This window comes from Ochotona curzoniae, unplaced genomic scaffold (assembly GCF_017591425.1).
Source record: "Ochotona curzoniae isolate NIBS_2020 unplaced genomic scaffold, NIBS_Ocur_1.0 patch422, whole genome shotgun sequence".
Lineage (NCBI taxonomy): Eukaryota > Metazoa > Chordata > Mammalia > Lagomorpha > Ochotonidae > Ochotona > Ochotona curzoniae.
The window spans coordinates 879,894-896,027 of record NW_024466998.1 but is presented as its reverse complement, the minus strand read 5'-3'; the positions used below and the strand labels follow the sequence as shown (position 1 = coordinate 896,027).

At 40.0% G+C, this 16,134-nt stretch overlaps 1 protein-coding gene across 1 annotated transcript in view; it reads right to left on the bottom strand.

Moving 5' to 3' along the window:
• The window catches only part of LOC121167675 (sodium/hydrogen exchanger 9-like), a 557,393-nt gene that overhangs the window by 280,691 nt on the left and 260,568 nt on the right, over positions 1-16,134 (bottom strand). The window lies entirely within an intron of this gene.

The following is a 16,134-nucleotide window of genomic DNA, read 5'->3' as shown; positions in this document are numbered from 1 at the left end:
GATCAAGGGGATTGAATTGAATTTTAAGCAGCAGAATCTTTCCAACTAAAAACACTCATAAATTTAATGCTGATGATTCTTAAGAGTATAGAGATATGTGAACCGAATACTGACATTTCCAATGAATCTGCAATAGAGAATTTTAAAGACTCAAGCTTCTTTTTTTTATACAGAGACTACATGGCTCTATTTTCATGTTGGTTATATTTCAGATTGGCACTGGATAACATATTGCTGAGGCATATCCACATAATACAAGCACATAAATATTTACAGTACCTATTCTCTTTTAATATAATGCTGTAAAGTTTTAAATAAAAGGATAAAAGCCAGTAGGAAACTTTGCCAAGAAATATACACCCAGCGAAGGTTTTGATAGATTTTTGGTAACTTTTCAGTTTCCCAGAATTTCTTCAAAATTGCTAAGAAAAAAATGTGTTTATGAAATATTATTTTTCACTATTCACAGAATTTCGGTTAAAAGTAATGAGCGCTAAGAAAAGTTTTAGGATGCTAAGCACCTTAAGTACTGCAAGCTCTGGGAGGATTGCATTGGTATCATTGGATTGCATTAGTTTGCGTTGGTATCAAAGATCTCTCTTTATTTAAAGATGCGGCTGACCTGGGGTTCTAGTGCTGCGACATAGCAAGTAAAGCCACTGCCTTCGATGCCAACATCCCATATGGACACAGATTCACAGCTTAGCTGCTCCACTCCTGATCCAGCTACCTGCTAGTGGCCTTGGAAAAGCAATAGAAAATGTTCCAAGTATTTGGACCCAATACCCACACCAGATGAAGTTCCTGGCTCCTGGTTCGATCCTGGCATAGCGCTGGCTGTGACACCCATCTTGAGAGGCAGCATGCAGACAAAACATCTCTCTCACTGTCTCTGCCTCTCTTTTAAATACATAAATGTATCTTCTCAAAACGGAGTAGATAATTTGTTCTTGTTGAGACTGCTCTCTGCTCGGGTTTTTCATGGTGACAGCCAGCAGATCCTCTCTCTGTTTGGAGGGCCATTAAGTAAATCTTGGATAACAAGGCAACTGTGTGTGGGCGGTGACATGTTGATTCTGAGAGCAGAAGTAACCAACAAGTGTTGCAAAAAGCAGGGAAGGGTCCCAGGCTGATGGAACACCTGTGGACAAAGGATCCTGCGCTAGCTTCATTTCCATTTTATTCTTACTAAACTGATATATTATCTCATTGCAAGTCTGCAGTAATCGAGCAGCCCTTCCCAACAGCTGCCTCTTAATTGGAATGGCAGTTCCATTCTCCTTGATGCTCAGTTCAAAACTGTGGGATCACCCCTGACTCTTCTCTCACTGTTCTTCAGCGACCTTGCTGCCTTGTCCTTCAAGATTCACTCCGAACACACTGCCTGCTCAATACCTCTATCCTAGTTTTCTTTTCCACCCCAACCTCATTGTGGCCTGGATGACAACAGCTTTCCAACTGGCTGCTCTCTCTTCCCTGTGGGTGCTCCACAATCTGTTCTTCAATAACAACAGTGATTCCTTTTATTGTATTTATTTGAGAGGATTGGATGGTGGGGGGCGGAGTACAGTTGGAGGCAAGGTGGAGACAGAGAGAAACAAACTCCCTTCTACTCTTCAATACCTAACATTTCTTCAATGGTCAGGGCTGCAGCAGGCATCTTGGAACCTAACCCAGGTCTTCCACATGGGTGTCAAAGACCTGACTTCCTGAATCATCAACTGCTGCCTCAGAGTACATATTAGCATGAGGATGGAGTTGAGAGCAGGCTGGTCCTGAAACTCAGGTACCATATGGTATGTGGTTGCCTTAAGTGACATTTTAACTGCTAAGTCTTTATTTCTTTAGAAATAATTCAATTCAGGTCTGGCGCAGTAGCCTAGAGGGTAAAGTCCTTGCCTTGCATGTGTTGGGATCCAATATGAGTGCCAGTTCATATCCCAGCTGATTCTCTTCCCTTCCAGCCCCCTTATTTGTGGCCTGGGAAAGCAGCTGGGGACAGTTGAAGGCTTGGAGATCTGCACCCATGTGGGAGACCTGGAAGAAGTTCCTGGCTTTTGGCTTAATTTGGGAACCAGTGGATGGAAGATTTTTCTCTGTCTCTCCATCTCTCTGTAAATCTGACTTTCCAATAAGAAAATAGAATCTTAAAAAAAAAAAGAATTAAAACACCTTATATTAAAAAAAATTCAGTTCATGTTGTTTCTTTGCTCAAAACTTTAAAATGTTTTCTCATGGCTTAAAAGGCTCTGCAGGATCTGGTCCCACTCACTGCCTTTTCACTCCACCACTCCTCTTTCACCTCATCGTCTACCATATACCCCACTGGTTGCATTATTCTCAGACAGTGTCCCATGGCAGTACCTGTACGCTCTTGGGTGCCACTGTTTCAAAGGCTCTTCTCCAGATATATGCATGCAGCCCCACCCTGCTTCCCTTAGAGATCTGTTCAGATAATTTGTTATCACAATGCATTCCTACTCATTCCATAAGAATTGTTGTGTCCACTTGCTTCTCTGGCCATTGATACTCCTGCAGTGTTTATTACCTCCTAACATTCCGTATGCTCATGTGCTTATTTCCTCCGTTCCTGCACTGAAATGTGAAGCTCACTGAGGAAAGAGAGACCCATTGGTCCTTCACCCTTAGCTGTACTGGGCACGCTGCAAGAGCTCCATTACTGCTAGTGAAATAAACAAATATTTTATGCCCGTTGAACAAGACACCCAAGTAATTTACTCAAGGTCACCCTGAAGGTAGCCGAACTGAGATTCAATATTGCACAGACTCCCTGGGCTTTGCTGCCTGTATTAGATCATTCATGAATATTTTAAGGTGATCTGAGGTGATCTAAAATATATCATTTCTGTTATCCAAGGCAAATAGACATTTGGGGATGAAGATTATGTTTCTGAGCTGGCTGGGCTTGTCATTTCAGGATATTTTCCCTAGCAATGCGATTGGGTTTTTGTTTCCTTGCCTCTAGGAAATCACAAACAGGCAGTGATGCAGCTAACCGCCTTCTGGGTTTTTTGAGTATAGAGGCATCACACACAAACAAAACACGAAGAGTGAGTCTATATGAGAAGAAGCCCTGGGTAGAATCAAAATAAACAACATAGTCGATCTGACCCTTCGTATTTGTATACATAACCATAATTCCGTTGCTTCACAATTAATTAAATCACACAGATTACTGTAATTAGCAGGATTTTTACAAGCCAAACCGACTTTGAAAACATCTCTTTCAAGCACATCCATTATGTTAGTTCTCTCATTCAATTTTGCCTTTTGCAGTTTCAGTTACCCATGGTTAACTGCAACCCCAAAAAATCTGGAGTGGAAAATTCCAGAACTAAACAATTCGTTCAGTTTTAAATAACTTTCAGTATACTATTTTGTCATACTTCCATTTTACTAATGGCTATTGTTAATCTTTTATGATGTCTAATTTATGATTTAAGCTTTATCAGACACGCATGAAGGGTCTTTTAAAAAGTTCATAGAAAAGACATACTAAAGAAGAAAGTATCCATGCATCTCAAAGTTTTGCACCTGTGAATTCTATCTTGCAAACATTTTGTAAAGTCCTCTCATATGTATAAGATGGCTTGCTGTACACACCTTCAGGTATGCACTGGGGGTCTTAGAACAGAGTTCCTTTGTATGAACTATAACTATTATACTTATAAAACTTATCTGCCAGAGGTAAAGCACCATTTGACAGCATGTACACTTAAATCGCTATGTTTTGGTGGGTCCATGCCTGCAAAAACTGGTTGTACTACTGTATACAATTCTTCTAAATGCTCTGGATCTCAGACTCTCACATGGAGGAAAGGTGGGGTTCATATGTGTTCTTGGTGTCAATTATTAATCCAGTGTCTCAGCCTCAAGCTTCCCCATCCCTTCCTGACAAGTTCAGTGATTACAGCACTGGAGCCCCATGAGCCATATTTCCTTTTGGGTTTTCCAACAATGACCCTCACAGACAAGACTCCACAGCAAGAAGGGAGGAAAAGACTGGCTCCTTCCTGTTTGCCTGCTTCTCCAGCTGTGGCAACTCAGTACCGCTTCTTAACCATCATTCTGACAACCATGTCAAGCTTCTCTCCCCCTCTGCTTTTCCTCTCTCCTATACTTTCAGCCTCGTCTCTCAGAGGAAGCAGCTGAACCCAGCCCAGTATCCTTCCAGATTGACGTTCCCTTTGTTCCTGCAGCCCTAGGATGCACATTTACTTTCTGGATTCACTGCCTTTCCTTGTTGCCTCCTGTTTTGCTTTTGAGCTCCCTACCATCTACTTCTCCCATATAGCCAACTGGTATCCTTTGTTGGATGACTCTTGACCGGTGCCCTTTGCTAGGGCCCTTTGTGATCCCAAGTTCTCTGAATGTCCTGCAGATTTGCCATTGGGAAATAAGATTCACTTAGAGCTGTCCTGTTACAACTGGGGCAAGTACCAGAAGACTGGACGAATGATCATTTCAATCCTGCCTACAGTTGGAATTGATTTTTTTAAGTGATATCAGTTTGAACCTTTGAATTAGACCATATACTTGGGGATAGGAACATTTAGGCATAGAACTATTAAAGACACAGAACAAACTTGGACTTGTGTCTTCTACTTTCCACTACTATCATCTTTCCACAATAGCATGAGTAACTTACAGTAATGTGACTACCTTGTAGCATGAAAACTCTCCCTACCATCTGAAATGTTGTGGTTCATCAGTGGCTCTTGTAGAGAGAATTCTTCTCACAGGGTAGAAGTTTGGATTTCCTCAAACGTTATGTGTTTTCCACTTTACCATACGCTATTCCATTAATTTCTGGAATTAATATCACAAGGTAATCTTTCTTTAATATTCAGAACAAAGATACTATAATGATTCCAAATGAAATCTTGAGGCATTTTGAATAGAGACAATTCAATTTCCTCAATAAATTAAGATAAATTTACAGACATTTCCAATGATCTTTCAGTGTTAGACAACTCTTCCAAGTAAAATTCTATGACATAATTGTCCTATTTTGTACTCAGAGGAACTGTTTCAAATAAAAAAAAAAGGAGAGACAAAATGGCAGCGCAGGGGGAGGACAAATGTTAGCAGACAGAGGAGGATTAGCTGAGATGAGACAGAGAGAGAGAGACATCCCAGGAAATGGGACAGACTGACAGCAGATGGTCACCTGGAAGCCTGTGGGTGCCAGGAAGCAACAGAGTTAGCAGAACAGTGCTGCAATGAACAGATATGCCAGAGGCACTTAGCTATCAGTGATCAGAGCTCCAACAGCAGCCAGATGGGAAAGGGTGTACACCTGGAACTCAGGGGGTAAAACCAGCCAAAGAGCTACAGGTCCCGTTGACTTGTTGAGTTGCACCCAGACCTAACTGCTTCTAGCTACTGGTAAGAAGAATTCCACTGGCAGCTAGGTGGGCATTTAATGAGAGCTCAAGAAGTGAACCTAGCAACAGAATTGCAGGTCTTATTGACTGTTGGATTCTACCATGGGCAGAAAAAGTACGGTGGCAGAGTCCAGGAAGCCAGGCATGGCAATGGGTGGATTTTATGGCCCAGACCCCACCAATACCACATCAGGTGCCATTTTGTGAACTTGCGCAAAGGTGCTGGAGTAAGGCTGATAGTGAGTTGCACATGTATCAAGCCATGGGAGAACTCACTCCAGGTTCAATGCATTGCACTGGTCCTACCAGGAAAACAATACTGACTCAGCATTCCACAGGCTCCATTCAAATTATATCTGGCACCACTGAAAACTCTGTAAACTAGAACAGCTAGTGTCTGCCTAACCCTGGGTGCTGCTGGATCTGGAAATGAGAGAAAGGCTGAGCAGCAACACTGAGTTCACAGCACAAGATTAGAGAGGGGGGAGAGGGGTGAGCCGGGAGGGTAGCATGAAAGAGTGGGATGCAATGTCACCACAGGAAATAGCAAAAGCAACGGTAAGCAAAAATGAGGGACACTGAACAGGATCAGTAAAGTTTAATGGTAACAACTTAAAAACCAACCCCAAGGAGAAGAGTCTGCTAATCAAAGTTAGGGCAAAAGAAGAAACACAGGCACAAAGAATAAGGTTACTGACACATCTCCTGTAGAAGAGAAAAAAAATTCCATTTCAGCTTTGAGGTAAGTGAAGACAACATGGATAAAGTTTTTTTGAAATTGTTATAAAGCTTCTTATTAGAAACAATGAGAAGCACATACAGGATTTCAAGGAATATGTTAGAAAGGAAATAGCAATGCTGAAATAAAGTCAACTGAGTTATTAAAAATGAAGCACAGAAGGCAGCAAATTGAAAACTCAGTGTAAAACCTCAATAATAGAATGAGTGAGGCAGAAGAAAGAATCTCAGAACTGGAAGACACCTTTCATAATAATTCTGACACAAACAGCTGTAAAGGGAACCGAGTCAAACTAAGAAAATCATATAGGAGTTGAAGGACACCATCAAAAGGCTGAGTATAAGACTTATGGGAGTGTCTGAAGTGCAGAAAGAGAAGCTGGGATCAAAAATATATTCAATGAAATAATAAATGAGAATTTTCCCAATATAGAAGAAGAACAGGAAACAAAATACAAGAGGGCCACAAAACTCTCAATGGAGACAATCAAAAATAGTTCTCACCATGGCACATTGTAATCAAGTTCTCATCAGTGGCACATAAAGAAAAGATACTGAAATGTGCATGTGAAAAAAATTAGTTAACTTATAGAGGATTTCAAATCAGACTCACAGCTGACCTCTCAAAGGAAACTCTGCAGGCCAGAAGAAAATGGAGTGACATATTCCAAACCCTGAGAGGAAAAAATTGTCAGTCCAGAATGTTTTACCCAGCAAAGCTTTCCTTTGTCTTTACAAATGAAATAAAATTTTTCCATAGTGAAGAAAAACTCAAAGAGCTCGCCTCTACTAGGTCTACCTTACAAACATTCTTAAAGATATCCTGCTGACAGAGAAAAGGAATAGCACATGCCAAAACCAAAGGCAAACGTGGAGAACGTCCCAATAAAACAACCAAAGAAGACTAAATCAAGCAATGAGTAACTCATTACTAAAACAACAGGACCAAATCACTGCTTATTAATATTAACACCAAAAGTAAATGACTTTAACTCATCAATCAAACATCATATATTAGTGGCTTTGCTCAAAAAACAAAGCCCATCTATTTGTTGCCTACAGGAGATTCAACTTACCGACAAAGATATGCAGAAGCCAAAAGTGAAAGGATGGGAAAAGATATTCCAGGCTAATGGAAAGGAAAAACAAATTGGCCTAGTCATTCTTCTATAGGAAAATGTAGGCTTTAACATGAAAAACATTAGAAGAGACGAAGAAGGACACCATTTCATGATCAAGGGATCCTTTTAACAAAGAGAAATCACCATAATAAATATATATGCACCAAATGCCAGGGCACCTAGTCACATGAAATGAATATTAATGGATTTAAAGGGAAAAATAGATTCCAATACAATAATAGTGGGGGACCTTAATACCCCATTAACATCAATGGACAGATTGATGAGACAGAAACTCAGCAAGGAAACAACAGAGCTCACCCAGACACTAGAGCAAATGGACTTAATTGATAGCTCTGGACTTTTCATCCTACAGACAGAGAATACCCTTTCGTTCATCAATACAAGAACTTTTCAAAGGAGTGAACATATTATAGGCCACAAGACAAGCCTCAGAAAATGTTTTAAAAATAAAAATTATACTAGGTATTGTTTCAGACCATCATGGAATAAAACTTGAGACCCCAGAAATTATGCAAATACATCCAGACTTGTCATAACTTAAGGCAGTATTAAAGAGTAAAGCATTTCAATCAATGCTTATGTCAAGAGCTTACAAAAGCACCAAGAACTGTTAGATGTATCTACAGGATGCTGGTCTGTCTGCCATTGTTGGTACCAGCAATGTCAGAACACACTTAACAGACTGATGGAGTTATGAATGCTTACGAAGGACTATACTATTTTAATAATATGGGGGAAATATGCTGAGGAGAGGGAATATGGGGAGTGGGTAGGGCAAATCCCAGAGCCTATGGAATTGTACCATGAAAGTAAAAATAAAATACAGAGAAGAAAAAAGAAAGGCAGTAAGTAAATGAGCTACCCATACATACTACACATGATAAGGAGCTGGAGAAACAGCAGCAAAGTAATCCTAAGACAGCGGGAAAAAATAACCAAAATGAGGGAGAAACACACAAAATAGAGACCAAAAGAACAATACCTTGGATCAATGAGTCAAAAAGCTGGTTCTTTGAGAAAAATCAACAAAATATATTTCCCACTAGCTCAACTAATCAAAAAGGAGGGAGAAGATACAAATCGATAGAACTAGAGACAAAAAAAGAAATATAACTGCAACAGACAACTTGGAGATATATAGGATAATCAGAAACTATTGTAAGCAATTATACACCAACAAATCAGAAGACCTAGAAAAAATGGATAGATTTTTGGACATATAAAATCCACCAAAAATGAATCATGAGGCAATTAGTAATCTAAATAGACCTATAACAAGGGCTGAGGTTGAATCAATAATTAAAGTCCTCCCAACCAAAAGAAGTCCTGAATCAGATAGCTTCACTGTTGAATCCTACTAAATGTTTCAAGAACTTACCCAACCCTCCACAAGCTGTTCCAAACATAAAATGGGAGGCAATCCTTCCAAACTCTTTCTATGAAGCCAATATCATCTTGTCACTAAAACCAGATAGAGACACACACACAAAAAGAGAGCTACAGACTGATATCCATGATTAACTTATTTGCAAACATCCTCAGCAAATTATTAGCCAACGGAATCCAACAGAATCAGGCAGATTGTTCACTTGAATCAGATGAGATTTATCCCTGGCATGCAGGGATGGTTTCACACACACACAAATCAATAAATGTAGTACACCACATCAAGAAACTGAAAAAAAAAAACATATGGTCATCCTGATAACTGCAAAGATGGCTGATACATCCAACATCATTTCATTCTAAAAACCTGAAGCAAGATAGACATGGAAGGAACATTCTATAACACAATCAAAACAATATACGAAAACCCCAATACCAGCATCATACTAAATTGGGGAAGACGAAGATCTGGAAATAGATAAGGATGTCCACTCTCACCCCTGCTGTTCAATATAGTATTACAAGTCCCCATTAGAGCTGTTAGGCAAGAAAAAAAAGTGAAAGAATTTAAATGGGAAACGAGGAACTAAAATTATCCCTGTGCACAGATCACATGATTCTCTGCACAGGAGAACTAAAAGTCTCAATCAAGAGATTGTTGAAACTCATAGGAGAATCTGGCAGGATAGGAGGGTACAAAATCAATGAACATAAATCGATGGCCCTGAGCTCCTGGGTGGCAGCAGGGCAATGACATTAGAAGACCATTTATGCTCAGTGAAATAAGTCAATCCCAAAAGGACAAATAGCATATGCTTCCTCTGATAGAAGGCAACCTTCTTGTAAAATACAAAATCATTGTATATTTATGTATAAATATATGTATGTAATCATATATATACACATATATTTATCCAGAGGATCTGTAAATTGTCGGCAAGTATACCATGATGTGGAGGTACATTGCAATGTGCATCTCTACCTCTGAATAAAAGATGGACTCCCAATGAAACTGTTAAATACATCTTGACTTTAGAATGCTGGACTTTACAGCTGCAATGTCAGGATACATTTAAATAGCAGAATAATGGCCTTATGAGTGTTGTTGAGTGAGTAAGCTGTTGTTACAACAGGGAGAGGGTGGGGGAGGATGCAAGGGGAAATCCTTGAGCCTAAGAAGTAATCAATAAAAATTAAAAAAAAAAAAGACATACTATGCTTTGAGGTTCCAAGACAAACTTAGCAGAAATTCTCAGGGTAGGAAACCTGAGCTTCTGGCTGTGGGACATGGGAAATGGTGATGTCTCTATTTGTGCTGCAGAGGGGGTACACCCCAGATGTGTCCACTTCCTTTCATCTCCCTCTTCCTGCTGTTCCTCACCCATCTGTCTCTTCAGGCTGTACTTAATGTACAGGTTTTATCGATGGCTTCTCTATATATCAGAAGCCACTTGATCCCATCTGGAGGTTCAACTCCGGCCCCAAGGAGCTAGAACCAGAGAGATTTGCAGTCTCTACCCAATGTTCCTCAAATGTTCTTATCCATCCGACTCATCAGATCACCTGGGGATCTTGTTAAAACAAAGGTTTTGTTTCACTATGTTTATGGTAAGAATCTCAGATTCTGCATGTTTATGCTAGTACGAGATGTAAATGAGAAAACACATGTCTGACCAATAGTCTGGAGCTATCAACTCTTGCTTGCTAAGGCTTGGAGTTGATGTCCTGCATCCTAAAGGGACTCCACCTTTTCAATTACTTAATGTACTGGAATAATTAGAAGACAATTCCATAGAAGCACTAGTTCTGCTACCCTTTTTAGCTACCAATGTTTCTTGCTAACTTTGAAAAATGTTCAAATATGTCTTTCTGTGTTGTTTTCCATTTTTCTCAGAACTGGCACAGCTCAATGAATTAATTTCAGTTTCAGGGAGTAATTATCATCTAGAAAATTTCAGAGGTTTTAAAATTGTAGCTTTTTTCTTTATGTAAACATTTTGTTATAATCACCGCAATAATAGAATGTGAAAAATTACGTGGAATAAAAGCATTGACGTATTTAGCCATTAAATAGTTCAATAAACATTTCCTCCAAAGTAAAGTAAATAAACTATAATATTTGATCACATGTTAGAAAAATGTCATTTTGTTTAAACTTCAGTGTTATACTACTGGAAATTAATGGAAAATGTGCTTAGATAAGTGTATCCTTTGGAGGTTTTGTGCATGCTCCAAATTTAATTGGGGTTGAAGATAAAATAAGACTTGAAATCTTGTCTCGTTCAGAAACAAATCACAAGTTCATTATCTGTCAAGGCAAATGAACTAAAAACAAAATTATTATTTAGAGGAAACTGATACATTTACAAGGTCTGTTTGTCTCTCGAAAGTACACAGGAGACACAAGAGAGAACACAATAAAGGTAGAATCATTTGTAAAAATGAAAAATTAGCAAAGGAGAACATGCAGAAAAGTAGAGTTGATCAGTAAAATCAAGAGTAGTGAACTAGAGGTGTCCTATGCCTCTCAGACCCTCCTGGGTTCTTTCCTGTCTTTTCCTTCAGTGCTGCTGTTCTCCGGCTTTGATGCAGGTATGAAGTTGGTGAGGTTGGCCAACAGCCTCACCCTTTCAAGACCGAACTTCTCATTCGGCCATGACACGGCCATCCGACTGCTTGGTTCTGAGTATAAGGTGATATGATAGGTATTAGCACTTCTCCAATTAAACCTAAGAAGTAAACACAAATTTGGCTGTAATCGTTAGAAGTCAGTGAAAGGAAGAAGTATGGAAAGAGGGACTAGCTTGGAGGAGCTCATTTTAGGGAAAAGAAATTACATTTTCCGTTTTACATGTTGCTGGGAAATAAAATAGTGCATGTTTCACACATATATGCCCTTAACTGTTGCTTGCTGCTCTCTCTAACTTCTGTATCCACGAAGGTGGGTACACGTGCTCATGACTCCCAGTAATTTCAACTTTGACAGTTCTAATATTAGGTACCAGGGCTTTAGGAGTTAGTTTGGTTAACTGTCATTCATTTATGCGATTGCTACTTACCTATTGAGATTCTATAATGAACAAAGCATCACTCATGGACTTGGGAGCACAGACATGAACAGGCCCAGTCACAGTTCTCTGCTCACAGAGACAAATGTACAAACAGGCACTTCATCTGGGGGAGAATGCAGTCGATGACAAGGAAATTGCAACTTCCTTATGGCTGAGAACATGGGAGAAGAGGAAGGTGTCTTTTGGAGGTCTAGAATCATTTGGATCTTCAAAAGTGAGAAAAATATGAGGGTCGTGGGAGAACATAATTCAATATGAGCCGAAGGAAAGTAAGAGATGGGAGACTGGAGGGCATGTTTGAGAAACACATTTACCAGCATCTTTTGAGCTTTAAGCTAGGAGACACAGTGAATAAATGTAGATAATACTAATAATTATAATTTTTCTGAATAAAAAATCTAATAGGAGAAAGAACAAATGAGCTATATATTTAATTGTAAGTTCATTATTGCAAGTATTCATCTTACTTTGTCCAGCCTAGCATCCAGAAATCTCAGAAACATGAAATGTGTACTATGGGTATTCTCCATGAGAAAAAACATTTCTTTGTTTTCTTTCCCAACAAAAGTAGAATCTCATCATTCTCTTTCCATCTCCACTGGAATAAACAAGCAGTCATTAAATGCAAAGCTCGTGTTGCATGTCCAAGATCTTGGGTTCAGCTTGTGTTAACAGAGTCTCAGGGCCATGATGAATGGAATCAGGGACATACATTTAGATCTGCATGTGGTAGAGCATGCCCCCGGATTTCTGGAAACTAAAATAAATAAGAAGCGTTGAGAGAAATCAGGAAATGGCCTGGAGAAAATGAAAGAGTATGTGAGTGATGTTTTTTTGCACAAGATTGCCTCTCAGAGTCTGCCCAGAGCGATTTCAGGGGTGGGCAAGGTCCCCCACGGGTTGGCTGCAGGGACTCATTTATGCAATTTCGAATAAGAACTTGAACTAGCACTTTTTGACACTAGCTAAAAGAACTGTGTTGAGAAACCACAAAGAAGCACACAGTTCAGTTCAAGCTAATTGGCAGGCAAAGAAATTTAGGAAACAGCATGAGGAGGCCCACAATTCTTCAGAAGAAATAACGATTCTCTTTGCAAGTAAATTATTTCCAGAGGGTTCAATTTTCTGAGGACAACTGATGTCATTTGCTTAACAGAATATCTTCTATTCCTTCCCCTTGATTCACACTTTTGGACCTTCTCTGAGGGCATTAGTTCTGCTAAACACCGTGCGTGTCTATTGATTATGTGATCAAGGTTCAATGTGTGGTTATCAATTATGTAAGAAAAAAAAAGTATCTCCTTGGGAGTCAGGAGACCCAGAAGCTGTGCGGTCATAGTTCAGATGCTTAACTAGTTGGATGACTTATGCAATTTAAATTCATTGCTTGGTCCATTGTGGTTGCCTCAATAACTTGAGAAAGGAGGCCTGCAAATTGGAGTGTGTAAGACAATCCACTGAAGAATGGAGGAAAATAGGACTATAAGAACGTCATTATTTTCATTGGTATTTTTGTGTATTCTAAAGTAATATGGGTTGTGTGAGGGCATTCGGCTAAGATGTTGCTTCATGGCATGTCCATATCCTGTACCCATGTCCCTGGATTCAAGCCCCAACTCCTTGGCATTCCATCAGGAGGCAACTGGCCATGGCTCAAGTAGTTGTAACCCACTCATGCAGGAGATGCATACTGATTTCCCACGTCCTAGCTTCAGCCTGGCCCAGTGATGGGCTTTGGGAACTGAACCAATGGATGCAATGATCTCTGCCTTTGCAACAAGTAAGTTCAAGGTAATATGCAGGTAGATGCATAGCACAGCAGGTAAGTTGCCCTTTTAGGATGCTGGCATGCCATACTCCTGTAACTTGCAGAAAAAGAGGCAAGTGAATGATGGCTCAAATTGCTGGGTCCCTGGCACTCAAGTGGGAGGTCTGAACTGAGTTTCTGGCTGATGGATGGAAGAGATCTCTCCGTAACTGTTTCTCTGCCTTTCAAATAATTTAAGCTAATAGTCATATAGTTACTTCTAAGAGAGAGAGAGAGAAAAAAAAAAACAAGCGTATGGTATGTGATAACCCCCACCCCATGAGGTTCAAGCTGCTCTGGCCAATTTGGCAGGAGATAAGCCGCATTCTGTGACATGATCGGTTCTGTTGTATGCTGCTTCAAAGATTGTGTGTATGGAACTGAGGAATTGACAAGGCGCCCGACAGCTTCACAATGACTTCCTGCCAACCAGATCTGCGGTATCTCCTCAGCCCAGATCTCCTCTTACCCCAGCAGTGTTCAGCAGTCCCTGAGGGTTCCAATACAGGGTTGTCAGAGGAATAAATCTGTTTTAAGAAATGTCTATCAGATTTGAAAGAGAACACGAACAGGTGAGTTTTTTGTCTTCACATGCGAATAAGTATTTTTTTTCTGGATTTATTAGTGGCAGGATCTATTTGCTTCTGTTATTTAAAGGTTATTATTCCAGGCTATTGTCACCTGCAACCTCTGCTTCCGATATTATTCTGCAGCTCTTTTCTCATTAAAGTTGATGAAGCCTTCAGATACAGAAGCAGAAAAAAAAATAACCGTCTGACACACACAGCAGAATTCTCCTTGACGCTAAATGCGGACTTGAGGGGTTTCTAAGATTGGAGAATATTGCATTTTTGGACAGGAAATATTGATTGTATCATCAGAACACAGAGAGAGAGAGTATGAGAAAAACTTGTGCCTTGCTCAAAGACGGTGCTCTGTGGGGTTTTAAGGTTGATAAGTTATTTTTCCATGCCACACTTTTATTTATTTTTGATAGAGTAAAAACTGACATTTCTGACAGGTTTCTTACCACCCCTGAAAGCAAACTTGGACCTGAGAAGTCAAAGATTTAACGAAACAGAAAACCCCTTCAGGGAATACGAAAGAATCCGAGTTTTCAAAATGTACAATTACATTGCCTTCCCTGTATTTGGCAACTCTGTAGTTGGCAGACTGATCGTGAATCTGTGGGTTATAGGAACATCAGTGTGGAAACAGCATCCATCTCCATTCCTATCCTGGGTTTTCCAATGCTTAAGGCACACATGAATTTAGGCATGGGCTTCGTGTCTAGATTTCAAGTTTCACAAATTTCCATTTAAAGCAAAAATCTCCCATGCAAATTCATAATGCAGTAGTGAATACTTAGGAAAATTAACTGGGAATCTGGAGCAAAAAAAATCCTTTTTCACTTAGATTGCTGGCATTTCAGTTCACGCTTTGAGATTCACTGGATTTTTCCTCCCCAGCCTTGCCTCTTCAAGTCCCCTTTCCTTGGAGTTGATTGACACATCTATGGCAACGATGCCCAAATGTTTAACACTCTTACTGGCCCCTGTACTCCACGTGGATGTGTCACACTGGTGTAGAGCCCCTTATGTTCAGGAACGGACTCCTTGCCATGCTCCCCTTCCTCCTGCATGTCAGTGAAGTGAAGCCCGGATCCAGCTGATGCAAGCATCTGGCAATGATCCAGGATCCCTTCATCTCTTTCATCAATGTACCCAGTTTTTTCCACCTTCTAATACCTTTCTATACATCAGTGTGAGCATTGACTAATGGTGAAAAAGAGAATTCTTATTCCTTATATCTCTTGGCACCACAAGCAGATGCTAAATAATAACAGAAAATATTTACACTGAAGAAAATAGAAGTAAATTTGTCCACTACTTTAGTTACATGTGCATCTTCTTTGAATTTGGAGATGAAAGTGCAGGTGTGACTTAATGAGTTACGCGAGGAGGAGCACGCCACACCTGTGTTTACTGAGACGCCATCGTTGCATGTTGGTTCAGTGTGTTGGTGAAACAATCTCCTGCAGAAGTCTGGGTCCCAATTTCTGCAGAAGGGGCTGCCCGATGCTTTGAGCCTTCAGGCCTGATTTCTGCCTTGGCACTCACTGAACCTCATTTGCTGGTGAGTTGTTGCCTAACTCAGACTCGGATGATCCTGTTGACACACAAGCAGGAGCAATCACAATTATGACGTGTGTCCTTAGAAGCTAGAACTGGCTAGATTTGATTTGAAAAACAATTCAAGCTAAGTCTCCTCCTGGCAATTTGTTTTATTGATAGAGCTCCTGAAATTGTATTTTCTATCTAGTCAGGCAATGCCTCAGTGGCAAGCCAAATAGAATGTGGTTTGCTCTGTGCTTAAGATCTTCTTAAGAGTTTCAAACCAATTTTTTTTTTCTTTTCTTTTTTGCCAAACCAGAAATGGTGGAGATCAGAAGGAATATGCCAATTTACCCAAACCTAGAGACATCCCAACATGTCCAGGCATAGTCATGTAACCCGGGAGACTTTCCCACATCTACTGTGAAAAAGAGTCTTCCTCATGTTCTCCTTGACCTGCTGACA